Source organism: Cervus elaphus, chromosome 11 (genome assembly GCF_910594005.1).
Source record: "Cervus elaphus chromosome 11, mCerEla1.1, whole genome shotgun sequence".
NCBI lineage: Eukaryota > Metazoa > Chordata > Mammalia > Artiodactyla > Cervidae > Cervus > Cervus elaphus.
Genome location: NC_057825.1, coordinates 33,261,477 through 33,287,106, shown reverse-complemented (window position 1 = coordinate 33,287,106; position 25,630 = coordinate 33,261,477). Strand labels below are relative to the sequence as shown.

Genomic DNA, 25,630 nt, shown 5'->3' with positions numbered 1-25,630 from the left:
CACAAGATAAGCAAGGCAGATGAAGGCCCAGAAAGGCTCCATGGTTGCCTAGTGGGAAAATCCTGGCATCCTTACACTTTGCTCTCACTTGGCCATTTCAGTCTCAGTCTTCTCACATCTTCTCCTTCACCAACTTTTCGCTGTGTAGTTTTATATCATCTTTCATCTGAGAAGTTCAAAGTATTCCCAATGTTGACCTCATGGTTGGGCAATGGGAACAGGTAATAACCTAATTTTATAGAAGGATAAACAGAGGCATTGGGAACCTCACTTTCCTACCATGGTGAGTCAACACTGAAGCTGAGAACAGAATTCAAACCTGCCTTTCGTTCTGCTCACAATATTATTGTCCTTTCCCCTGAATTATGGATTTTGGATCACTTTTCTCATTAATCGAGGCAGGGTGTGGAAAGCATCCTGCATAGCACCCAGCTCACAGCAGAGACAACCATTTCTCTCCTCATGGCAACCAAGTGGAGGCTGCTCAGAGCCTCCAGAGCTTAGTGGGCGGTGTTTCTTTATGTGCTGCTCAGCCCAATGGACCAACAGACATACCGGGAACAACGGCACTGGCAGTCACAGCCTGGCCCCCAGCAGGTCTGCCTGCTTCGGAGGGGAGAGTAGAGTGGTCTATAGAGAGGTGGCCCTAAGTGATGGGTTCCTTTTTGTCCCTTATCTTGAGCTTCACATGCTAAACTACAGCATGGATCCAATAAGCTGCTTCTTTTTAAAATGAAATTTTCATTAATTGGAGTCTCAGACCTTTGTGTTGTGAAGAGAGGAGCTGAAGCAGAATTAAGCCTGTTTAATTATTTGGCGAGGTTCTGAGGCACTCACCATAACTTCTCATCGTGTTTCACCAGCATGTAGGGCACCTCTGTTTAATGCTTTGTCCTAGAAATGAGTGGTTAGGAACACAAACATTGCTGTCCTAACAGACTCTTCTCTGATCTCTTTACTGGTTGTCAAATCTCCTTTTAAGATTCTCCAACTTTATATTCAACCATGAAAACCTTTTTCAAAATGGGCCTCAAGTATTTTTTAGTAGATAATGTTAACGTTGAGAATTAATTATCTTCCCTCACCCTAAGTCTACTTCTTTGAAGTCAGCCTTTCATCTGTAGATATGAAAGTAAACATTAATAATTAATGATTTGTTATCCTCTCCAAGTAGAAGTTTTATTTACTTCTGAGGAAGAAATAAGTATTTCTCAGAGTCAGAGAGACAGGTAGGAGCAGAATGGGAACTCGGCTTTCAATGGTCTTGATGAGGATTCAAGCTGACTCAAGTAATTCCATCTGCCTTTAGGAGCAACTGGGTCACTCTCTCTGGTCACGTGTCCTTCTGACACGTCTAGAAGGAAATATGCTTCAGATGGTGGATCTACAGCTTCTCACTCTCCCTTCTGACCAACACCTCTTGAATCACTTCCTTCTTTTCTGGGAGCATCTCCCATACACCCTGTATGCTGAACTCCCCAAGTCAGCACAACGCATGTGGCCCATTACCTCTAGACCCAGTACCATGTATACTTCTGGTGACTCATCCTTTGGCTCATCTCCAAGAGGCTGTGTCTCCATAGCAACAGTTCTATGACTGATGGCTGCATGAAATGCCCTTACAGACCCATTCAGCTAGCTGGCTTGATAAGCATCAAAGGCGAATGCTGTAGGAGACCCTCCTCCCCACCACACACATACATTATCATCACCTCAAAAGCTTAAAGGGAGAACTTCACCTTGCCTAGCTTACATTCATACTCCATCTTTAAAAAAACTATTTATTTATCTATGTATTACCATTATATGCCTAGAAGAATCTCTTTCATCTGTAAATGTGAGGGTAACACATTCCATGTTTACCTCTGCAAAAGAAGTGTTTCCTTTTGATACTGCATTTCTCACTTCAGGGAATAGCATCTAATTTGAACACGCAGGGATGTGGTAAACAGTTCCACCATTCCTATCCACACCCCTTGGGATTTGCAGATGCCCCCTCGCTGCCATCCCCCGCCCGCCCCGCCTCCACTGCCCCGCCAAACGTACCTGTCCTAATCCCTGGAACTTGTGGATATGTTACCTTAAATGAAAAAAGGGGCTTTGCAGATATCATTAAGGATTCTGTGATGGAAAGATCAGCCTGCATTATCCAGGTGGCCCTAACATTATCACAAGGCTCTTTATAAGGCGGAAGGGAGGGGTCAGAGAGAAGATGTGATGATGGCAGCCAAGGTCAGAGTGATGCGGGGCTACAAGCCATGGAATGCAGGCAGCCCCAAGAAGCTGGAAAGGCAAGGACAGGATCTTTCTCCTGGAGCCTCCAAGAAGGAACAGAGCCTTGCCAACACCTCAATTTTAACCCATGACTTTAGCTTCCTGCGGCTGCTGTAGCAAACTGTCACACACGGGAGAGCTTAAAAGAAGAGAAATTTATTTTCTTACTGTTCTAGAGGCCAGCAGTCCAAAATCAAGATGTCAGCAGGGCTGCATTCCCTCTGAAGGCCCTAGGGGGAACCTGTCTTTGCCTTTTCTAGTTTCTGGTGGCTCCAGGCATTCCTTGGCTTGTGACTACATCACTCCACCAGGGCCCACCCAGATAATCAAGGGTAAGCACCCCTTCCCAAGATTCTTTTTAAAAATAATTAATTAATCTTTGGCTGTGCTACGTCTTTGCTGCTGCATGTGGGCTCTTCTCTAGTTGCTGCGAGTTGGGGCTACTCTCTAGTTGCAGCACTTGGGCTTCTCATTGTGGTGGCTGCTCTTGTTGCAGAGCATGAGGTCTGGGGGCGGGGCTTCAGAGCACAGGCTCTTCAGTTGTGGCACATGGGCTCAGCTGCCCTGCAGCATATGGGACATTCTCAGAGCAGGGATCTAACCGGCGTCCCTTGCATTGCAAGGTGGATTCTTAACCATTGGACCACCAGGCAAGTGCCCCAAGATTCTTAATCACACCTTTGGTCACGTAAGGTAATATTCACAGGTTCTGAGGATTAGGACTTTTGACGAGTCAGCATTCTGCCCACTCTATCTACTTCAGACCCCTAGAACTGTAAGATAACAGATTTACATTGTTCTAAGTAACACCTTTATGGTAAGTGTTACAGCAGCGATAGAAAATAAATATGCAGACCGACTGTATTTCCTCCCACTTGGACTCTCTAAGCTGAAGAGTCCCTCTTGTTCTCCCACTCTGTGGAGATTGCTCTGTCTATGGTGGTGGACTGGGCCTCTTTAGAGCCTTCTTCTGGCACCTTACTTCTATAACGCGGGCCTCACCTGCTCAGATCCACACTGTCAGAACATGGAGAAACGAGATGTACAGAAGAGAACTCAGAACTAGAATACTGTGAAACGCTGCAGCTGGGAGGAGGGTCCACGGGGAATTCCAACTGACTGAGGAAGAGCCGTCATCCTTTCCCACAGGAAAGAAGAGAGTTCCAACAGCACATATCTTAACCCCTCTTGGGGCGGAAGCACATCTATCTAAACGATATTAAGCAGCTGACAAGCAGGCTGGGGAAGGAAGAATGCAGAATCTGGGAATGTCCCTTCTACTCCCCTCCAAGTGTTTCAGTGCATTTAGGCAATTCAACCAGTAACCCCGACACGTTTAGACATCTGTAGGTCCAGCTCAGCCAGAGTTTTATTCTGATCTTAAACAAGTCATTGGCCCTGTGTTTCATCTCCTCCACTAGCATAGTGAAAGAATCTTCCAGAGACGGATTTAAAACAAAGTTCCCTGACATGTTATTTCAGTGTCTTGAAAACAGTGCTACTGGGGACAAAACTAAATACAATGTTAGCTGGGATAATGGAAAGTGCTTCCCACGTGTGTCTTGCTTTGGTTTTTGTACATGACTACTGGAAACCTTGTAAGTGGACACGATTTTAATGTAGATGAAAACTGGAAGAAAGGTGGCAATACATTCACCATAGTAAACAGCCGTAGTGGCAACAGGTTTTGTGAGTGGAATGGCTTAAGGGCTGGTAATCTGGTGGGAAGAGGGAGACAGACAGGGTCTTGAAACTGTGTTTGCAGAACCAACATATGGTTGTATTTGGATGATAGGTCCACCTGGGGCAGCTCTGCAAGGGGGCAGTACTAAAGCCTACCTTGGCCACCCCTTGATGCCACTACTGTTTGAGTGGTAGAATTACAGCACTTTTAAGGACCACATTTAATTTTTTCAATATTTTTCCATTTTTAAAAATAAATGAAAAATAGTAGAATCCCATGTTTTTAGAAAGAAATAATACATTAGTATGTGTGTAGGAAAAAAAAATGTTGAAATATTCAACAAACCTGTGGCACCAGTTTCTCCTCTGCGGACAAGGTTATGGAAGACTTCCACTTTCTACTTTATGCATTTCTGTAATGTTTTAATTTTAAAATATTTTAAAGGTTATTTTGATTTACATTTATTATCCAAGAAAGGATTTTTTTGATGACTACTATACACTAAAGGCATTAAATGTACATTATTCTTAGAAATTTTGCTGAAAATATGGGCTAGAGTTTTTAGAATAATTTTTTTTAATTCATGGAAAAGCTAATGCATGGATAAAAATTAGGATATACAGATCATTAGAGTGAGAGTGAGACAATTGATACAAAAAGTCTCAAGAGTGTTTTTCAGAGAAATGCCAGGATTTGGTAGCTGTTTGAAGGATACTTTTCCAAGCCCTAAATCCCCAACAGGGGGAAAGGACCAGAGGTGAGTGGTGGCTGCTGCCCAGGGACAACCTGCAGTCAAAGGCTTCTTGGTGATTTCTCTTAACTCACCTCCTGCCCTCAACCACCAGGTGCTGTTCAAGTACCTGAGAAATCTTCCTGAAGAAGCTAATAGGCAGCCTCTTTGGAGAGGCTGTTAGAAGGGGCTGACAATTCCAGAAAACCAAGCTGAAGGCAGTGTATAAATTAAGATGCTTTGGGACTTCCCTGGCTGTCCAGTGGTTAAGACTCCATGCTTCCACTGCAGGAGGCATGGGTTCAAACCCTGGTTGGGGAACTAAGATCCCACATGCTGTACGGTGCAGTCAAAACAAAATTAAGATGTTTTAGCTAAGAGTTCTGAGAACTCTAAAATAACTAGTTATTATTCCCTCATCCCTCCCAAAGAGGTCATCTGCTCCAGGCAGGAAGTAACATAATTTCCACACAACTAGATGCTGCCAGAACCATCTGAGTTCAGATGATGAACTTTGAAGATAAAGCAGCAAATTGGACTTAAACACTCCAGACAGGGCCTGTGTTATCAGTGGGTTTCCAACGCCCTCAAGCGGGCCTCAGAAGCAAAGTCCGCTTGAGTTATGACCTTTGGCACATCCTGGAACAGCTCTGGGCCGAAGCAGCGTCTGGCTAGGTCTTGCTTCCAAGCCATGGGAAGTCCTCTGGGCTACAATCACAGGCTTGTCACATCTGGGAAGGTGCAGGGTACTCATTCTACCTGTTGTGAGAATGGCCAGGTGCAGAAAGATGCCTCAAGAAGATCAGTTCTCTGAAGTGTTGGTGGGTGGGGTGGGGGTGCTGCAGAGAGAAAAGGAGTTCTGGAGTCTACCCTGAGGGCACTAGGCCCTCCCGGGCTTAGCACTCATCTCCTATACCCAGGAGAGTGGGAAATGGGTCCCTGGGAGAGCTTATTACACTAGGCAAGTGGCCATTGTCTTTACGTGAGCACAGACTATGCAGTTGTTTCAGTCTCTGAAGATCCTATCTCTGTGTTACTGGAAGGAGATCTCTGCCCGAGTGAGGCTTTGCTGCCGAAGGAGCTGGTGTCTGTCCTCCTCGTCCCTTCTCTCTCTCAGGGGCGCTAGCTTGGCCTTCTTGGTTTCTGGTGCCCCTCCTTCTCAACATGGAGACTGAGAGACCCAAGAACCACTCTTTCTGTCACTCTTGTCCAGCAGTGATGAAGGTAATTGGTTTATTACTGCAGCCACGATCTACCACTTCTAAGAACTGCCTCACAGACCTGAGGACCGACAGCAATAAAGCACTCCTCAGAAATCCACTCATTCAGCAACTATTTGTTGGGTCTCAACAATCTCCAGTTCTTACAAGGATGGGTCAGTCAGTCTTGATCCTGGACTCATCGAGCTTGTTATCTAGTGAAATAGCCCAGGAGTAACGAAATCACACAAATAACTACGTAATTATGATCACATTAAGCGCTGCAGAAAAAACACACAATTAGGGTGTTTTGAAAGCAAAGACTTTTCACTTCTTATAAAAGACACATTTTAAATTCAATCTAATATATTGATATATACAAACACACACACACAGACACAGATAATAAAATATAAGTTCCATCCAACAATTCTTACTACGAGTGATACCCTCTGATATTTTCTGGTCTTTTCATTTGGAAAATGCTGGTTACAACCCAATAAATTGATCTCACAACCAGTTAGTGGTTGAAATCCACCACTTGAAAAACCCTGTCATGGGGCCCCCAAACTGGAGCGGAGCTGGGTCACAGAACACTTCCTTGAGGGATTGCCATTGAGGCCAAGGCATGGTGAGGTTACAGAGACTCAGCCTAAAAAGGCCACGAAAGAATGTTCTGGACAGAGGGAACAGCATATGCCAAGACTCCTCACTTAACAGAAAAGGAAAGTGGGGGTCAAGGAAGAGATGTGCCTTGTTCAAGGTCACATAACTCTAAGTCCTGGTCTCCTGATTCTGGGCTCATGGTTCTCAAGTGTACGGCCACCTCTCAGTCATAACAAGTCTTCCTCTTTACTAACGATGAGTCAAGAGTGAATTGCTCAGACCCAGGCTGACTAGGAGGAAAGAGAGAAGACCAACAGCAGGGGGTCAGGTTTACAAAAAGCCTGTTTAAATCTCCATGCAAAACAATGCACCTTGGTGCCTACCCCACCTGACTTGGGGCCTGTACTGTGCGTTCCTTCCTGGTAGGGACTGGCTGGGAGCCATACTCCTGCTTAGTCCTGGCTTTAACGAAACATCACTTATTGATATTTCAGAACGTTCAGGCAAGGTTTATCCCTGGAAAGGATACAAGGTACTGGCCTGGGCTTTTTCACAGCCCTGTGTTGATGCTGGCACTCACTTTCCACGTGTTTCCACCTTGCTCAGGCCCCTGCTTGGCCCTTGTGATGGCTGTGCACGGTTAGCTGTGTAAGGGGCTTCTGGTGAAGCATGAAGGTAATGTGAGTCTGGCAAGTGACAGGCCACAGCCAACGGTGTCAGTCAAAGTCAGGTCAAAGTGGATGGTTGAGGAGGACATGAGAAGGAAGAGGGGTCAGATGAGGCAAGGACCTTAGGCCAAGTTTCAAAACAGGCAAGAGAGAAACAGGGCTGCGATTTACAGGTGTACAGTTTGCACACTGCACAAAGCACCCTGGCAGGGGATGAGTGAGGCTGAGGGGGAACCCACAGCCCGCTCACAAAACGACGTTCTTGGCAAGTTGCCTCATGCCTGGAGGAGGCATCTTCATGGACAGAGGTCAGAGAGGAATGGCTGAGTAGGACACTTGGGCAGAGTGGGAAACAGCCAGGCCCACACAACAGGACATCAAAAATATGGCTGCCAAACCTAGGGAAGGTTGGCCTGCTCAGGTTTTAAATGCTAAAACTGTGTGGGTGGATACAGACTGGTGGTTGGGTGCCGCTCCACTCTGTAGTGACAAGCTGTGACCATGGGAGCAATGGCTGACAAGCAGAGACACCTCATGGTGCTAGCACCTTATCAAGCCAGACTCTGTGACGCTCTTCCATCTTTACTTCTCCTTCATCAACCTCGGCATAATCCTGCCACACCCTGGAGGCACAGCTCTACTCCAGAGATTTCAATTAGTTAAAAAAAAGTTGCTGGTAATACGTGCCCATGTTAAGGAAAAAAAAACAAAAACATTCTACAAAAAAATAAATAAAAAGAGAAACCAAACATTCTACAAAGGTGAATAAGTGAAAGTAAAAACAGGGACTTCCCCAGCAGCCCAGTGGTTAAGACTCTGCCTTCCAATGCAGGGGGCATAGGTTTGATCCCTAGTTGGAGAACTAAGATCCCATATGGGATGGTGAGGAACTACAAACGGTGCTGGAAAACTTGAATATTTCTATGCAAAAAACAGCAACAGCAACTGATCATACGTTGCATCATATACAAAGATTAACTCAAAATTGGTCATAGATCTAAATGTAAAACCTAAAAGACTAAAACTTAAAACTTATATAAAAGTAAAAACAGCCTTTGCCAAAGTTTAAAATTAAAATCTTCTTCTGTCAGTAACCTCCTTCCTGCTCATCCCTCATTTTCCATACCCCCTGTCTGTTCTCACTGGAGCCTATAATGACTCTCCCCATCATTCCTCTGATGACCAGCGCCTGTCTTCGATTTGCAGTGCTTCCCTCCACCTCTGACCTCAGGGCCAGCTATTCCACTGCCATCTCAAACTCTGCCTCCTCAGAAACCTTGCCCTGAGAATGCCAAATCGCCCCCTTCCTTGTGCCCCCCTAGTTACTGTTGCTTCTCTAGACTACAGGACTTCAGAGACTTAGCCCATTAGGAATTCATGGATCCAACTCAGCCCCCACCCTTGCACAACAAGACTTTCATTCATCTCTCAAACGCCCAGGCTCATTTCTCACAGTGGTTAATTCAGACCTTCAGTACCTCACCCCCACCTCAGCAAGTGGCCTTGGCTCTATCTCACTACGGAAAAGGTCTTTTATTAGCAGGAACTCCAGCCATCTCCCCTGGACTTCACTCTGCAAGTCAGGGGTACAAAGAGCCCTACTCTCTCCTCCTACCAGTCTCAGAGGAAGGGAGCCCTTCCCTCTCCTACAAAGTTACCTCTGCCCTGGTATCCTCAAGATTACTCCTGTTTCTTCCCCTTCTCTCTTGGGGTTTTTTTTTTATGTTAAAATGTTTTTATTGCATCCGAAGCCATTTTCAATAAATATCTTGAGTTTGGGGACTTGGCTAGGTAATCCTTTTGCAGTAGAAGTCAGACTTTTTCCCTCAGATAACCCTTTTTCCTTTCCACCATCAAACATGCTGAGGTTTTCTTATTATCAGAAATCATTCTAAGTTGATACCAAACTCTTACTCGGATTGTAAGTTAGTCAGATCACCATGGAGAACAATGTATAATAAGCCTATTGAAACAACAACATGGAAGCAATCTAAGTCTCTGGAAGCAATCCATCAGTAGATGAATGGGTAATGAAAATGTATATATACACAATGGGAATATTATTCATCCCTAAAAAAGAAAAGGAATCTTGCCATTTACAACACGGATTGACCTTGAGGGCTTAATGCTAAGAGAAATAAGCTGCACACAAAAAGACATACTGTGTTATCTTGCTTATATGTGAGATCGAAAAGCACTGAACTCATAGATACAGAGAACAGATTGGTGGTTGCCAGATTGGGAATTGGGGTGGGGGAACTGGGTGAAGGTGGTCAAAAGGTACAAACTTCCAGTTATAAAATAAGTAAGTGCTGGGGAATATAATGGACAGCATGGTGACTATAGTTAATAATATTGTATTGTATATTTGAAAGTTGCTAAGAGAGAAGATCTTAAAAGAGCACAACAAAAAATCTGTAACTATGTGTGGTGATGGATGCTAACTAGATTTATCATGGTGATAATTTTGAGGCATATACAAATATTGAGTCATCAAAGCCAATATAATGTTGTTATGTCAATTATATCTCAGTTAAAAAAAAAACAACATTGTTTATGTGCTTCGCCTCAGTAATTCTACTTTATAGGATATACCCCTAAAGAAATAGCCCACAAAAGAAAAAGAGTAATCTGTACAGTGATGTTCAGAGCAGAGATATTTACACTTGCAAAATGTTGGAAACACCCCAACTGCTCAGTAATAGATTGATGATTAAGCACATTTTGGTATCAATGTAATGGAATACCACAGAAGGAATGGCATATTTGAAGTGATAAATATATGGCTTATGTTGACACAGAGAAATCTACAGATGAAGCATACTTTAATACAGAAAAATTATATAAACAGAAAAAATACATGCTGACTAAAATTTTATATCTGTTTGCTGATCAAGAATACAGTTACAAAAAAAAAAAAATACAGTTACAACAAAACAAAGTTTGATCCTGCTGCTTCTGGTCACTGCTTTCCACCCCTTCTCTGCTGCTCTCTGGTGACCACCCATCGCCTCTACTTTCTCTACACCCAGGTCCCCGCTTCACCCTACCCAACTTGGCTTCCAACTCCAGGGTTTTACTGGAACAACACTCTTGCCATGATTTTCATCTGAATAAAGCCTTGAGTCTAGTTGAACCAGCAGCCCTGAAGTACTCTGCCCTTGCTGCTGAAGCCTTCTACTTCCCACAGTGCTTCACTTTTTCTCTCATTATGGACAATTCTCAAAGCTTACTACCTGGAGCTCTGGTCTTTGTGCTCTGTACCCAAGACCCCTGGAGAGACCCCCCCCCCCCCCCCGCCACCTTTCAGGGAAGCCGGTGTTTCTGTGTTGTTGACTCGCACATCCACAGCTCCACCCAACCTCACCCTCAGCTTCTGGGCTTTTGGGATCACTCCACTTGGATGTCACCGATTGTCACCTTTAGCTCTCTGTGCCTAAGCCAAAACTTATCTTCAAACCGTCTCTCCAACTTCCTAATTTCTGACTGTTACCAGTATTTTCCAAATTCTCAGACTCGATCTGAAAAGGGTGACCTACTTATGCTCCTCAGCCAGCCAGTCCTTCCAGGACACGGCCCCTTACCTCGTGGAAGGCCCTCTCTGGTGTCCTGCTCATCTTCAAGACGAGCTCAGGTTCTGCTTCCTCTGTGAAGTCTTTTCTGATTTCTCTGGTTCACAATGATTGTTCTCCTCTCAGAGTCCTTTTTGAGTTTAGACTCTATATATAGTCCTAGTGACTTAACACAATACTCTGTTCTTTTCTTTTGCCTGAACTCTCTTACTCATTTGTCCTCCGGTGGGCGGGACCCTCTGTCAACCCCGCCCATCAGCGATGATGCGCCTCCCTCTCTGAAGCTCTCCAGGGCTCTTACAGGCTCAGGGTCACTCTTGCGCCCAGGGTTAGCAAAGCACCCCTTCCCATCACTGCTGGAGTTTCCATCCCCTGGTGTTATAGTGATCTATATAAATTTGTGTCCAAGTCTCTCGCCAGAATGTTAGCTGAGTTCCTTAAGGGCAAAGACCGTGTCTTACACAACAAAGCAGCACAGATGTATTAGCGATGTCCAGTGTTGTCATGCACACTGGTCATTCCACACATCCACCTTATCTTCCAAACCAGACTGTGGTCTCTCATGGACAGGGGCTGAATCTCATTTCTTTTACACCCTATAATGACTCAGAATGCAAAACAGAAAGTATACTTGTTGAGAGTACACTTAGAATAAGCCCTTGCGATGACAATATGCAAATTTATATGAATAACCTATAAACCTGGAAACTATACCTCCTGGGGAATACAAGTCTTATCAAGTCTCAAAACACTGTACCTTGCTATTTTAGGGCCAGCATAACACGTCTCTTCACTTAGCAGTGGTCCTGTCACTTAAAGGTGTTAATAGGATGCCCAAACTGGGAGCTTTCAGCTGTGAACTCTACCATCTAAAATCAGAACAGATCAGAGACTAAACCTGAATCCCTGATAAGTGGCAATAATCTGCAGGGACTGATGGCCATCTGCCAAGAGTCTGGTGCTGCAGAAAGATCTAGCTACACAGTACGTATTACCCTAACTGGAGATAACTCCTGATACAGGAAGGGATATTTAATTTCATCCACGGGTTCAAAACCTGCCCCTTTCACATGGCACAACACACATTAGTTCAGCTAGGATCCTGCTGACTCAGAGAAGCTAAGATTTCATTTCTTACCAGTTAGGAAACAACACTGAAATTACAAGGTGACCAGGACAATAACACCCTCAAGAGAAGATGAATGCTTCTTCCTCAATCACTCTCTCCAGGTGGTGGAGCGTCTCCAGTGAGCCATACCCAAAGACTTGCTCATTAACAATTCCTGAGGGCAGGACAGGCCTCCACCCTGTCTGGGAGGGTGTTTTGGGAGTCAGAACCACTTGGAAGAAGAAGCAGATCCTGCTTAAGAAAACATTTTATATCACAATACAGGCTGAGCTGTGTGACAGGCCACACGGTTCCTCAAGTCTACGTCTGGGCTCCCCAGTGCTCAGAGGTGGGCAGACACCACCGCGGGTGGGGGACAGCAATCGGCCCATTGGACGGGCCATCAAGATGATGCACAGTGTGTGCGTGGGTGGGAAAATGAGCAAGAGGACAGCTGCCAGGCCAGCCTGTCCCTTCACAGCCAGCAGCTCCAGGGGCTTGCCCAGCCCATCTCCTTGAGGGCTTCTGTCGTCAGGTGGACACTGGCGGGCACCCAAACTTTTCCACGCTTGGAAGAAAAAGGGCCATGGCAGAACAGAATATGGCCAAGGGCAAAGGGAGAGAGGAGGCTGCCGGAGGCCTGGGCACAGTCTTTCAAAACAGGTAGTTCAGATAGGTATACAACCACCAAAACAAGAGTGGTACTGGTGGTGGTTTAGTCGCTAAGTCATGTCCAGCTCTTGCGAGAGAGAAAGCCTCAAATCAGGCACTTGAGCCATGGGGGAACCACACCAGAGAATCTGCAAAGACTTGGGGAGAAAAAGCCCCCCCCATAATGGAGCCCTGTGCCATACAGGGTTTTATTGAAACCTGATAAGTTTAAACAGCAAAAGTTAAGAGGCAAAGAAGACTATTTTGTAAGACATTCTCTTATCATAATTTTTTTTTTTTACTTCTCATTTGAGTCAAGAGGAACTATTTCACTTGGGTGGTTGAACTTGGGAGTTTCTAGGCTGTGTTTTTAGTCACACACCCACACAGTCATACTCCCGGTATGCTCTCTCTCAAAGAAGAAATGAAGCAGCATCTAAAGGAACACCTTTGAGAAGTGTTTATCTTTAATCACAACCACAGTGAAACAAAATAGTAAAAAATTAAATATCTTGGAATTTTCTTAGAGATTGTTCTACTACATGGAATCTATACATCATTGGTTTAAAAATTGTGTAATAAAAGTTATAGCTGCTTAATGCAGAAAAGTTTGGAAAACACTGAAAAACACTCAGAAAAAAAAGTATTCCTGTTACTTAAAGATAATCACTGATGGTTCTGGCATATGCCCTTCTAGTACCTTTTCATATCCTTTAAAGTAAAATTGGTATCATTCTGGACACACAATTTTGCATCCCTTTTTCATTGATTATATCAAAGTTTCTGATATCAATAAATATTGCAGGAAATTTTTAATGCCTGTGCAATATTCTATCTGGGTGAACTGACCAAATACCTGACTGTTGATCCTTTTGGTTGTTTTAACCATTTGATATTGTTAATAATGATTATAATGAATAATGTTGCATTAATAAAAATCATTCTATAGGATCTTTTATATAGAACTCTGATTTTCGCAATATTCCTAGAACAGCAATTTCTGATCTAAACATATGTTCCTTTTAAGGCTTTTGATACACACTGTCAAAATGACAGGGCAGATTTGAAGACATGCTCTTGCTCAGTCATTTTAAACATATCACACAACTGGTATGTATCTCCTATATACAGGGAATAGTTTCAGGAAAAAAATCATTTTACATTGAGTCAAAATATTTAGATAGACCAGATCTTTATTTACTTTCAGCAAATGACATGTCCAAAGCTCAAAACACCAGTGTTATGTTACGCCCATTTAACAAAGTTGGCAGCGCATGATGCTAGTAAGAACAAGATGTTAGACTGAGGCTGGTATTGGCCAGTCAACTCTACACAGAGTAAAAACCATCCTTGGCCAACTGTCACACAAATTTGTACTCTTGGCCAAAGGGAAGGATGGGTGATGGAATGTGGATTACTCAGCACAACCCATGCTAGCTCTGGGTTAAGTAAGTCAAAGCACGTGTCCGATGATAGGTGTGTCATCTTCCTATAATAAACAGGACATCTGGCTAGAAAACAGGACTGAAACTTATGAGAAAATTAAAGCTCAACAATATTTAATAATTCTGTCAGTTATCAGTGATTCCTAGGAGAAGTGGTTAAAAAATTGCTGTGGAAAGTTGTACTCTACTGGCCAGATCTGATCTGAAATGCAGCTACCGTAATAGAGGGTGTCAGCATTTCAGCTGCACACCTTTATACTTCAAGCCCTCTTGATGCTAAGTAAGGGGCATGGATTTTTCTTTTTTAAAATTAAAAAAAAAAACACCTTTATTTTGTATTGAGGTATAGCCAATTAACAAGGTTGTGATAGCTTCAGGTGAACAGCAAAGGGACTCAGCCGTACATATACATGTATCCATCCTCCTCCAAACTCCTCTCCCATTCAGGCTGCTGCATAACATTGAGCAGAATTCCATGTTTTATGCAGTAGGTCCTTGTTGGTTGTCCATTTTAAATACAGCAGTGTGTACAGGCAACCATAAGTTAAAGATATTAAGTCTGTGAGTCTCTTCCTGTTTTGTAAGTAAGTTCATTTGTATCATTTTTTAGATTCCACATATGAAAGATGTCATACAATATTTCTCCTTCTCTATCTGACTTACTTCACTCAGTATGACAGTCTCTAGGTCTATCCATGTTGTGGCAAGTGGTTATTATTTCATTTTTTTTAATAGCTGAGTAATATTCCATTGTAGAAATGTACCACGTCTTTATCCATTCCTCTGTCGATGGACATTTAGGTTGCTTCCATGTCTTGCCTATTGTAAACAGTGCTGCAGTAAACACTGGAGTACATATATCCTTTCAGATCTGGAGAAGGCAATGGCAGCCCACTCCAGTACTCTTGCCTGGAAAATCCCATGGATGGAGGAGCCTGGTAGGCTGCATGGGTCACTAAGAGTCAGACACGACTGAGTGACTTCACTTTCACTTTTCACTTTCATGCACTGGAGAAGGAAATGGCAACCCACTCCAGTGTTCTTGCCTGGAAAATCCCAGGGACGCGGGGGCCTGGTGGGCTTCCGTCTATGGGGTCGCACAGAGTCGGACACGACTGAAGAGACTTAGCAGCAGCAGCATCCTTTCAGATCATGTTTTTCTCTGGATATAAGGGGCATGGATTTTTCATAAAGGTCATCTAGTCAGATGTCATTTTCATCAATAGTTGAAAGTTAAATTAGCATATTAGAATAGCAATGATTACGTCAACCCTTCGAGAGAAGGAAGGGATCATTCTCAAGAAGGGAATGAAAAGACTAGGAAAAGGCAATGAAGTAGGAGGTCAGTGATGAATACTGGGCTGCCAGGAAGCAGCCACTTTGGAAGGTCCTGAGTTCACCTACAAGTCTGAAAGTGAAAGTCGCTCAGTCGTGTCTGACTCTGTGCGACCCCATGGACTATAACATCTATGGAATTCCCCAGGCCAGAATACTTGAGTGGGTAGCCTTTCCCTTCTCCAGGGGATCTTCCCAACTCAAGGATTGAACCCACGTTTCCTGCATCGCAGGCGGATTTTTTACCACCTGAGCCACCAGGGAAGCCCAAGAACACTGGAGTGGGTAGCCTATCCCTTCTCTAGTGGATCTTCCTGACCCTGGTTTGGTACAAACAGCTCAGCCTGTTGGAAGGAAGTAGTCTAACCCTATCTGCCCCAAGCAGTGCCGGCTCCAAGTAAAGGCATCTGCTTCTTGCGCACCAAAATGTGATTGCTGGAAAACAACCACTACCAACTCTATTGGTCTTCATTAAATCACAAAAGCATTTTGTTGTTCATTGTTCAGTCACTAAGTCGTGTCCGACTCTTTGCAACCCCATGGACTGCAGTATGCCAGGCTTCCTTCCCTGTCCTTCACTAGCTCTCAAACTCATGTCCATTGAGTTGGTGATGCCACCCAACCATCTCATCCTCTGTCACTCCCTTCTCCTTCCACCCTCAATACAAAAGCATACCTGCTTCTTATAACAATTCACATATAGAATTATACATGAAAAAAGGAGAAATCACACATACATAGAATTCACATATAGAATTATATATGAAAAAAGGAGAATTCACATGTAGATAGAATTCACATATAGAACTAAATATGAAAAAAGAAGTTCTCCCTTGAGTCTCCTTTTCACTCCTCCACTCTCAAATTCCATTTTCTGGAGGTAAAAACTATTGTGTTTAAATTTTTAGTCTTTACGTGCCTATTTAGGAGTATTTTCTTTCCAAATGAGATTTTTTAGGAATTTAAAAAGACTGAATGGCTTGTCCCAGCTCCCTAATTATGTGGTTGACTCTACCTGGAACTGGTGCCACCCCAAATGACCTCTCTTTACTCTCCTCACTGGCAAGGAGGTTTCCCTCCGAAGAGGGATTGTTCCTCTCCCTGGCTCTCCATGTCTCCCAGATGCAGAGCTGATCAGAGCACAGTTACTAATGAAAGCAAAGCCTCTGAGAGCAGAGGAACTGAATGAAGGCCACTGCGAGCTTTACTCACGAGGGACAGCTCAGCAGCTTTTTCATTTCAAATTAAGATCCCTCCCCAGACTGGCCTCCCCAACGGAGGACTAACCGCCCCCACAACACACACAAACACACCAAGTCTGTGCTCTCCTCCTCAACTGCTCCCACCCTGCCAGCCTTTCAGATAACCAGGTCAGCTGAATACATGGAGACAAAGGGGCAGTTCATATACTCCTATTTTGGCAGTTGAAATAACACTGCAAGTGCCAGGTCTTCACAGGATAAAGCCCTCTGTGCATGTCAAACACACCCACAGGGCTGTTGGGAGATGGGGGTTGCTCAATTGAGTGTCCAAGATGGACTTGGGTCCTGATAAAATTTTGAAACCGTTATTTTTTATTTTATACTTTAGTAATATAAACAGATGGTTGCTATCCTTTATTAAGCAGGTACTCTACATACTCCCTTTCATTTAATCCTCACCCTGTAAAACAGATGGTTATCATTTCAGGCTTGTAGGTGAAAACACTGGCACTCAGGTTCTGTAACTCACCCAAGGCTACACGGCCAGGAAGTGGTGGGACTGGGACTTGAACTCAGGTTTGTCTGCTTCCAGAGGCCAGACCGTCTCGCTTTCTCAAGAATGGTGTTGTTTAATCACTAAGTCGTGTCCAACTCTTTGTGACCTCATGGACTACAGCCTGCCAGGCTCCTCTGTCCATGGGATTTTCCAGGCAAGAGTACTGGAGTGTGCCATTTCCTTCTCTGGAGGATCTTCCCGACCCAGGGATTGAACCAGAATCTCCTGCATTGGGAGGTGGGTTCTTTACCACTGAGCCACTAGGGAAGCCAGGGACTAGAAATTTCTATGGCTTCCAGGAATCACAGAAGGTTACATTCTGGGAGCTGGAAGATAATCCAGTTTGTGCCTCCTCTCTGCCCCCTTTCAGCCCTCTCCACCTTGTTTCCTGGAATACAGCAGTAACCTCATGGATAAGAAGCTGAGACGACTTTGGATACCCACCTTTGCATTTGCTTTATGTTAAATGATGCAAATTTAAGGAAGGAAAAACTTTCTTGAAGTGGAAATGTGTGAGGAAAAATTATTTTTAAGGTGGTAAGAATAAATATTTAATTAGACAGTGTGACACTCAATTTCACCTGGCTCTGCAATGCCTCAGACAATAAAACAAGCCCTTGTCAACAGGGCTAATTACAGACTACTAAATTACTTTTATTAAAACCCTCTGGAATATTAAAAATGAGGGATGCGGTAACATGGCATTGAAGAATAGCCCTAGACTGGCAATCTGGGTGCTAATCCTGACTCAGCCACTAATAACTACTAATGTTAATTTGCATGCTGTATATAGTTGACAAAGTGTTTTCACATACTTTCTATATTAGTTGGGTGACCTCAGGCAAATCACTAACTCTTGGTGTCCCATGTCAAAATCTGGAAATGAGAATACTGAATCATCTGAAGTCCTCTCTACTTCTAATGTCCTATGGGAGGAGGACATGTTTCTTAGGATCTTTACAAATGTATCTGTAAACAAATCAGATGATTCTGGCTAAGAAAAATTACGCTTTCTGTTCAGCTTCTGAGAGATGTTACTTGACTATTTCAGGTATAGCTCATAAGATGTTTGCTGCCAGCTAGTTGGCTCAGCTTCTGGAGGGTACTATATGGAGGCCTTGCATTAGATTCCTACATAGGAACTTTCTTCTGTTCAACAGCTAACTGCCATGCCTAACTTCAGTCAATCATCTTACACACATAACTCCAAAAAGTAGGTGGGCTTACAGAAAGGACTTAAGGAAATCCTTCCTCACAATGCATGCATTCTCAGGACAATCACATACCCAGGAATATTATAAATATCATTCTCGGTTCTAAGACATGCAAATCGTTCCTTCAAGTCTTGCCACTTCCCGGATATTTTAATGTTCCTAAAATTAGGATGCACCTTAAATTCAACATATATATTTTGATCTGGTAGTGTTAAATGAATTTACCTAAAAGCTGCTGGTAAACTGGCAATGTGTCTTAGAATCAAGGAAATGTAGTGCTGTAAAAGTAAAACACAGACCACACAGACTTAGGTCTAATTTGGTTCAAATCATGTCCCTCTCCTTGATCCTAACAATTACACTCAGTGACAACTGAATAGGCAACATATAAGACACTGGTATTTTAGTTTCCCAAGAGCAGCAGTTTAAAAGGCATTCCATCATTATCTCATAAAATGCTGGTATGGATTTCAAAGGCAAATTAACCCATATAAAAACCACTGGGATGCTCTGAAAATGTCCTATCCCATGGCAAATTGCAAAGGGAACATTTTACTCACACCCTCCTGATCTATCTAGCCTTGACACATTTTCTTGCTTCTTAGTTCACCACCCTCCACCCCAGTAAATATCGCTGATTCCCAAAATACACTCAACCCAGGAGGAGCAGCTCTCCAGCACAGCTGTCTGCTCCGGCCCTGCCCGGGTATTTCGGTGAGCTATGCGACAGAGAGCGGACCACACAGAAGGAATGTAACGCTCAGGCCCCATGGTTCCCATCGGCCCACAGGCAGGTGCATCCCGCCAAACCCCAGACTGGCATTTTAAACAGAAGAAACTGCACTGCTACATGGGGGCAGTAGTCTTCCTGAACTTCATCTCTATGTTTAAAACTAGGGCGACAGCCGTCCTTGCTACTGTAAACTAATCTGATGGGCATGGGGGTGGGGAGTGGCTCTGAGGAGGCTGCCAATAGGCCATGATTGAGCAAAGTCAAGGAGCTAAATTGTTATTCCTCACTGTTTGCAAGCCCGAAACTCCAAATCTGTGTGTCCTTCGGCATGATGTTTAGAACCGAACCATCTACTCTTTTTGAGCCTGAAGTCAATAAAACCTGAGCTGCTTCTACAGTTTAACTGGCTGATATTTAGACATAGTTTCTGACAGTACACTAAAATCTGAAAGCCAAAAAAAAAAGAATCAAAGGAAGTTGACAATGAGGTACACACAGTAAGTAGTTAGGAGCCTTCGAGTTGAGGCACGTTGATTAAGAGCTGTTGGCTATGGGCACCAACTCTGACTTCAGCCCTATTTCTCCTGGAAAAGAAAACAATTTGGCCTCCTCCTCTGTTCCAAGATCAGGGAATGCATGATGGGCAGGTGGATGGGTAGCAAACATAACCCCGGGGAATTGTTCACATATGCTAGAACCCCTATCAGGTGACAGCCCCCAGAGAGACTCACAGCTGCAGCAAGCAGGGGGTGCAAGCCTCAGACCAATACCAGTGAGAAACCTCAGTTTTCTTCCTCCTTGTCAGCTCTGCACCTTACCTGAAAACTCAGACTCACTCACCCAGTTGGCTACCCCTTGGAAGTTATAGGTATTAAAGATCAAGTCCTGCCACAACCCTTCAACATACAAACAGTAAGCACTTGCTATGGATATCAGGCCTGTTTCCAAACCTTCCATTATTACACCAGGTTGTACTGCGAGGGCGTGGGGGCAGGTGAAGTGAGGAAAAGCATTTTAGAGTACTGCAAGATGCTTATTCACAGCACCACACTGGAAGCGCAGGAACTTCAGCTCCCAAACGCAACCTTTCTCCCCCCTCCCTCCAGTCCCTCTCCACCGCGCCCGCCAAAGCCAGAGCTCAGCCCACTGGAAGGCCACCGTGCACCGGCGGGTGTTCACTGAACAGTAGCTGATCACGGTGATGGGGCCGGAAAGACCCACACGCAATCAGCAGCTAGTGAGAACTGTCCAGACCTGCCTCCCCATGCCAGCCAGGGCAGGAGCGTGTGGGTAGGAAACCTGAGGCCCCGAGGTTTGGGCAGGCACAACGTCCCCCCCCTCCCCCAAGTCTGCCCTCTCTCTCTCCCTTGTCACTCTTTTCCTGGCATATCATGGGAAAACCGGGGAGGCCGGAGATGTCAGGCCCAAGAGGAGTAAGGAGAAGGGACAAGGGCGAACGGGAGGCAGTGTTTTTTTTTTTGGGGGGGGGGCGGGAATCTGTCCAGAGCGGAGGTGCGGTTGCGCCGCATCTCGCGGGGAAGAACCCCCCAGGTGGGTCTGGAGGGAGAAAAGGGGAGGCCTGACCGCCGAGGCCGCGGGGAGCCCGGGAGAGGGGAATGGAGGAAAGGAGGCGCGGGCGTGGGGGAGATGCGGTTGGGGGGCGCGGGGGCGCGGTTCGGGAAGCGAAGGGGGCAGCTCGGTTCCCCTCCCCCAGCCCGGGCCCGGGCCTCCCGCTGACTCAGCCCCACGGCGTCGTTCGCCTCGGCCCGGACTCACAGTGCGCGAGGTGGCTCCGGTAGAGGCGGCGGGGGAGGGGGGCAGGCGGTGGGAGGGGGGGACGCTGCGGCTGAGACTGCGGCTCCGGCCGGCGGCTCCGGGGCGGAGGGTCCTAGTAGAGGCCGCCGCGGTCTCCGGCTTCAACGCACAGACTGCGGGGGAAGAGAGCACTGCGCAGGCGCGATGCGGCCGCCGCTGTCAGTCCGAGCGGGGCGGGGCCAGGGCACCCGCCGTCTCCAAGGCAACTGGTTGGCGAAGGAAGGAGAGCCAGTACCTCCACCTTGTCTTAGCAACGGCGACGGGAGGTGGGGTGGGGGGGAGGTGGGGGCGACGAGAACAGCCCTTCTAAGTTGCCACAGCAACAAGGAGAGGCCACCATCTCATAAATTTACGGCGGTATCGAGGGAACGCGCTCACCTTGTCACCATGGCAACCGGAAACAGCCCCTTCCTTTTTCCTTAGCAACAGGGTAACAATTCCTCCGCCCTAACTGAGGACAGAAGGAACAAGCACTTAAACCTGATTCCATAGTAGCCAGATGACGGATTCTTATCTGTCTCACGGCTACTGCAAAGGAGAAAGAGAATATTTCTTCTTTTTCAGCGACACGAGAGTGCTAAGGTTGGGTTTTCTTTCCTCTCTTGGTTTATGCTTTTCAATAGCAGTGTGTTACTCTAATATCCAAATTCAATTTTCCTTTACTTGTGTTAAACATTCCTTTCCGTCTCTTATCAGAAAGTCAGTACTTTTACCCCCAAATGGAGCTAGCAAAATCATCTATACACACTAGTTTTTTTTTTCTTTTTCTTTTTCTTTTTTTACCAAGCTTATTGTCTCTCTCCCAATGCATTTGTAAAAACGAATCCTGTTTCTTCATCTTGCCTACTAGCTGGTTTAGATTCTACCCACTCATAACTAGCTCCCTCTTTGATATATTCATTGGTGTTCCTGAATTCCCTGTTCTAGGTCAGTTTTTGTGGATCTCCCCAGTTCTTCTAGATCCTTCTTCCTGTCCACACCTACTATTGTTGTCCTCCAGTGCTCTGCCCCAGGCTCCCTATGCTTACCTGTTTGTGATGTCCTCAGCTTGGTTCTCCTTGTGCAAATTACTTCTGGGTCTCCCTCGCTCAGCCCTGACTCCCATGGGTATCTTAACGTCACCTCTGTACCTAGTTTGTACATACCTCCTTTCATGACACACATCTTATAGTGTTGACCTTCATTTGCGCGTGTCTCTTCAATCAGACTGTGTACCCTTTGTGGGCAGTATTTCTGTCTTATTCACCTGCTCCCTCAGCATCTAGCACTGAATGTGAAACAGTAAGTGTTTATGAAATTGGATCAAGTGAAGACAAAGGTTTTCTTCAAAGTCTCTTCAAAGATCTTCTTTGACCCCACATAAATGGGTGAAAGGAATCAAAAGATTATAAAACTTAAAAATTCTTTCTTACTTTCTCTGGGCTAACTGCCTCAGAGTCTCCATCAACATTTTCCTTATCTTTATACATATTTAGTCTTTTTTTTTTTTTTTTTTGCCACACCGTGTGGCATGCAGAACTTACCTAACTAGGAATCAAATCCATGCCCCCTCCAATGAAAGGGCAGAATCTTAACCACTGGACCACCAGGGAAGTCCTACACATATTTGATCTTTAAGTTCTACTGCTACTATTACACTCCTCTCTCACTCCTTTCGCTCTTCATCTTTGTGCCAAAACTCTAGTCATCTATTAATTGAACTGGCATTCTCTATTTCCTGATTTCTCACCTGTAGCTAGTCTCCCTTCTACACCCTCCCTAATGTTTCCACTAAATAGTTTTTCTCACACAGTACTGACCTCCTCAATGACTCTCATCACCCTCTATAATCAGTGCAGGCTCTTCATGCCTTACTATTCTGCCATTCCTAACCCAGCTGAAATTGAGCACTCTTGGTGAAGATCATTGGATTCTGCTGGGTTTGTTGACATGCTGCATTCTCTTCGAATGACTCAGAAGTAAGAATTGATAGGCAAACATTCTTTTCTTAGTCTCCCTGTATAACTCCCAGAGATTCCACCCCAGAACTATGGGTGTCAAAGCACTCTGACTAAGTCCATTTACTCAGGGGAGAAGGAGAAGGCAGCCAACTACAAAGTGAGTAGTAAAAGAGAGAGGCACAATATATGGTGAGTCAAGACTGTCTCCGCCCATCCAAGTCAATTCTCAGAAAGGAGAGGGTTTCTTGTAGAGGGTAATTCCCAGGACAAATCAGGGCATTAGGACAGGAAAATGTTCTAGAAAGAGAAAACTTTTTCTGCCACAGAGTTGCAGACTTGAAGCCTTTCCTAGCTGTATCTAAAGGGTATCTGGGTGCCACAAAGACAAAGGGGAAATTTTCAGACTCTGTTTATTTTGTTTCTCCATTCTGAAGTTCCAGCTCATCTCTATGGTTGTAGGTGTGGACTTGGGTGGTACAGATGGCCCTGAGTAATCCTGAGAAGAGATTGTGATTCTAGTAACTCGACCCATTCATCACACATGGCATAAAGGACCATTCTACAGTTTCTGTATACCCTTCACCCAGATTCTCCACATTTTTACCATGTGCCAGTTATCCATTGCTGCAAAACAAATCACTTTAACTTAGCAGTTTAAAACAACAACCGTTTCATTATCTCTGTTTGTGTAGGATGGGAATTCAGGAAGGGCTCAGCTGGGTGGTTACAGTCCAGATGGTGGCTGGAACTTAAACTACAGGGGGCTGGCTAGACAACCCTCTCCATATTGCCTCGGAGCTAGCTTTCTCACTACATATTTGGTAGCTGTAGGTTTCAAGGGTGAATATTATAGTGAGAGATAAGCTGCATCCCTTCTTATAACCTAGCCTCAGACATCACTTCTACCGTATCTATCTAATAATAAAGAAAGGGAACATAAACTCTACCCCTCAATGGAAGCAATATCCAAGTCACATAATAAGAGCATATGGGTGAGAGATATTGTTGAATCATCTTTGGAAAATGCAATCTGCCACACCCTACCATCTAATGACAAGAATTAACACCCCGCTCAATGCAAAATACACTCATCACTTACCTCAGGACCCCCACGTTTCATTCCATGACAGCACCAACTTGAAGTCCAGGATCTCATCATCTAACTCAGGGCTCAGTGTGGGTTTGGCTCTTCAGGTCCAATTCTTGGTATCACTCCTTGAGTACCAGTCCCCTTGATTTGAAAACCTGTGAAGTAAAGAGAAACATCATCTGCCTTAATGTCCCCAGCATATACTAGTGGCACAGACATAGGATAATTGTTATGGACATTATCATTTCAAAAAGAAGAAAAACAGACTGCACGCACAGCAGTTACTAGTTCCTAGCGATTCTGAAATCCAATGGACACATGTTGCCAGTTTCTGGTTTAGGGCTCAGACCCACTCCCATTTATTTATTTATATCAGTGTTGACAGGGACTAGTTTCCCCTGGTGGATTATAATCCTTTCTTCTTATGTGTTTTGATGTTGAATTTGTCACAGATTTGTCTAATGGAAGAAACTTCAAGTTGGCTCCTGTATCCTTTGGATTTGTCCCCAGCATTCTTTGAACATTCCCTTGCTTTTGGACACAAGATGTTCCAGGCTCATCTTGTACTTTCCCTCCCTCAGCCCTGGAATTGGCCATTCACCAGGGCATCTTGAGTCCTCTTGACTTTTTGACGTTTCTTTTCTTTTTCCATTCTTCCTTGCTCCCAAAATCTGCCCTTAACCATCCTTGGAATTTCCATCTCATTTCCTTTTCTCCTTCCTCTATACATACTTCCTGAGTGGCTTCAGCTATTCCTGTGACTTCTGAATTTGTATCTCCATCCCCATCAGCCCTTCCAGCTGTGATAACTATATATGTAATTGCCTTCTAGACACCTCCAACCCTGTGTCCCACAGTCATCTCAAACTCAGTGGGCTTAAGTTACACTTATTTACCCTTCCTCCCTCAAAACCCCAACTTCCCTATATTCCCTATTATTGTTAATGACATCACTATTCAAGAAAAACCTGAGGGTGGTCTTAACCCACATCTTCTCCCCGACTCCCTACACCAGAACCATTTTCCAATACTATTAATTCTATTATATATATGTATATATCAGTTCAGTTCAGCTCAGTCGCTCAGTCATGTCCAACTCTTTGTGACCCCATGAACCGCAGCACGCCAGGCCTCCCTGTCCATCACCAACTCCTGGAGTTTACTCAAACTCATGTCCATTGAGTCAGTAATGCCATCCAACCATCTCATCCTCTGTTATCCCCTTCTCCTCCTGCCCTCAATCTTTCCCAGCATCAGGGTCTTTTCCAATGAGTCAGCTCTTCCCATCAGGTGGCCAAAGTATCAGCTTCAACATCAGTCCTTCCAGTGAATACCCAGGACTGATCTCCTTTAGGAGGGACTGGTTGGATCTCCTTGCAGTCCAAGGGACTCTCAAGAGTCTTCTCCAACACCACAGTTCAAAAGCATCAATTCTTCGGCACTCATCTTTCTTTATAGTCCAACTCTCACATCCATACATGTCTACTGGAAAAACCATAGCCTTGACTAGATGGACCTTTGTTGGCAAAGTAATGTCTCTGCTTTTTAATATGCTGTCTAGGTTGGTCATAACTTTCCTTCCAAGGAGTAAGCGTCTTTTAATTTCATGGCTGCAATCACCATCTGCAGTGATTTTGGAGCCCAGAAAAATAAAGTCAGCCACTGTTTCCACTGTTTCCCCATCTACTTGCCATGAAGTGATGGGACCAGATCCCATGATCTTAGTTTTCTGAATGTTGAGCTTTAAGCCAACTTTTTCACTCTCCTCTTTCACTTTCATCAAGAGACTCTTTAGTTCTTCTTCACTT

At 44.6% G+C, this 25,630-nt stretch overlaps 1 protein-coding gene across 1 annotated transcript in view; it reads right to left on the bottom strand.

Annotated features, from left to right (window-relative positions):
- The window catches only part of MAPRE3 (microtubule associated protein RP/EB family member 3), a 57,132-nt gene extending 36,211 nt beyond the window's left edge, over positions 1-20,921 (bottom strand). Inside the window, exon 1 of the mRNA XM_043917386.1 lies at positions 20,754-20,921. The gene's annotated coding sequence lies outside the window, so the exon portion shown is untranslated. The remainder of the gene's footprint in view (positions 1-20,753) is intronic.
- Between the last annotated feature and the right edge of the window lie 4,709 nt (positions 20,922-25,630).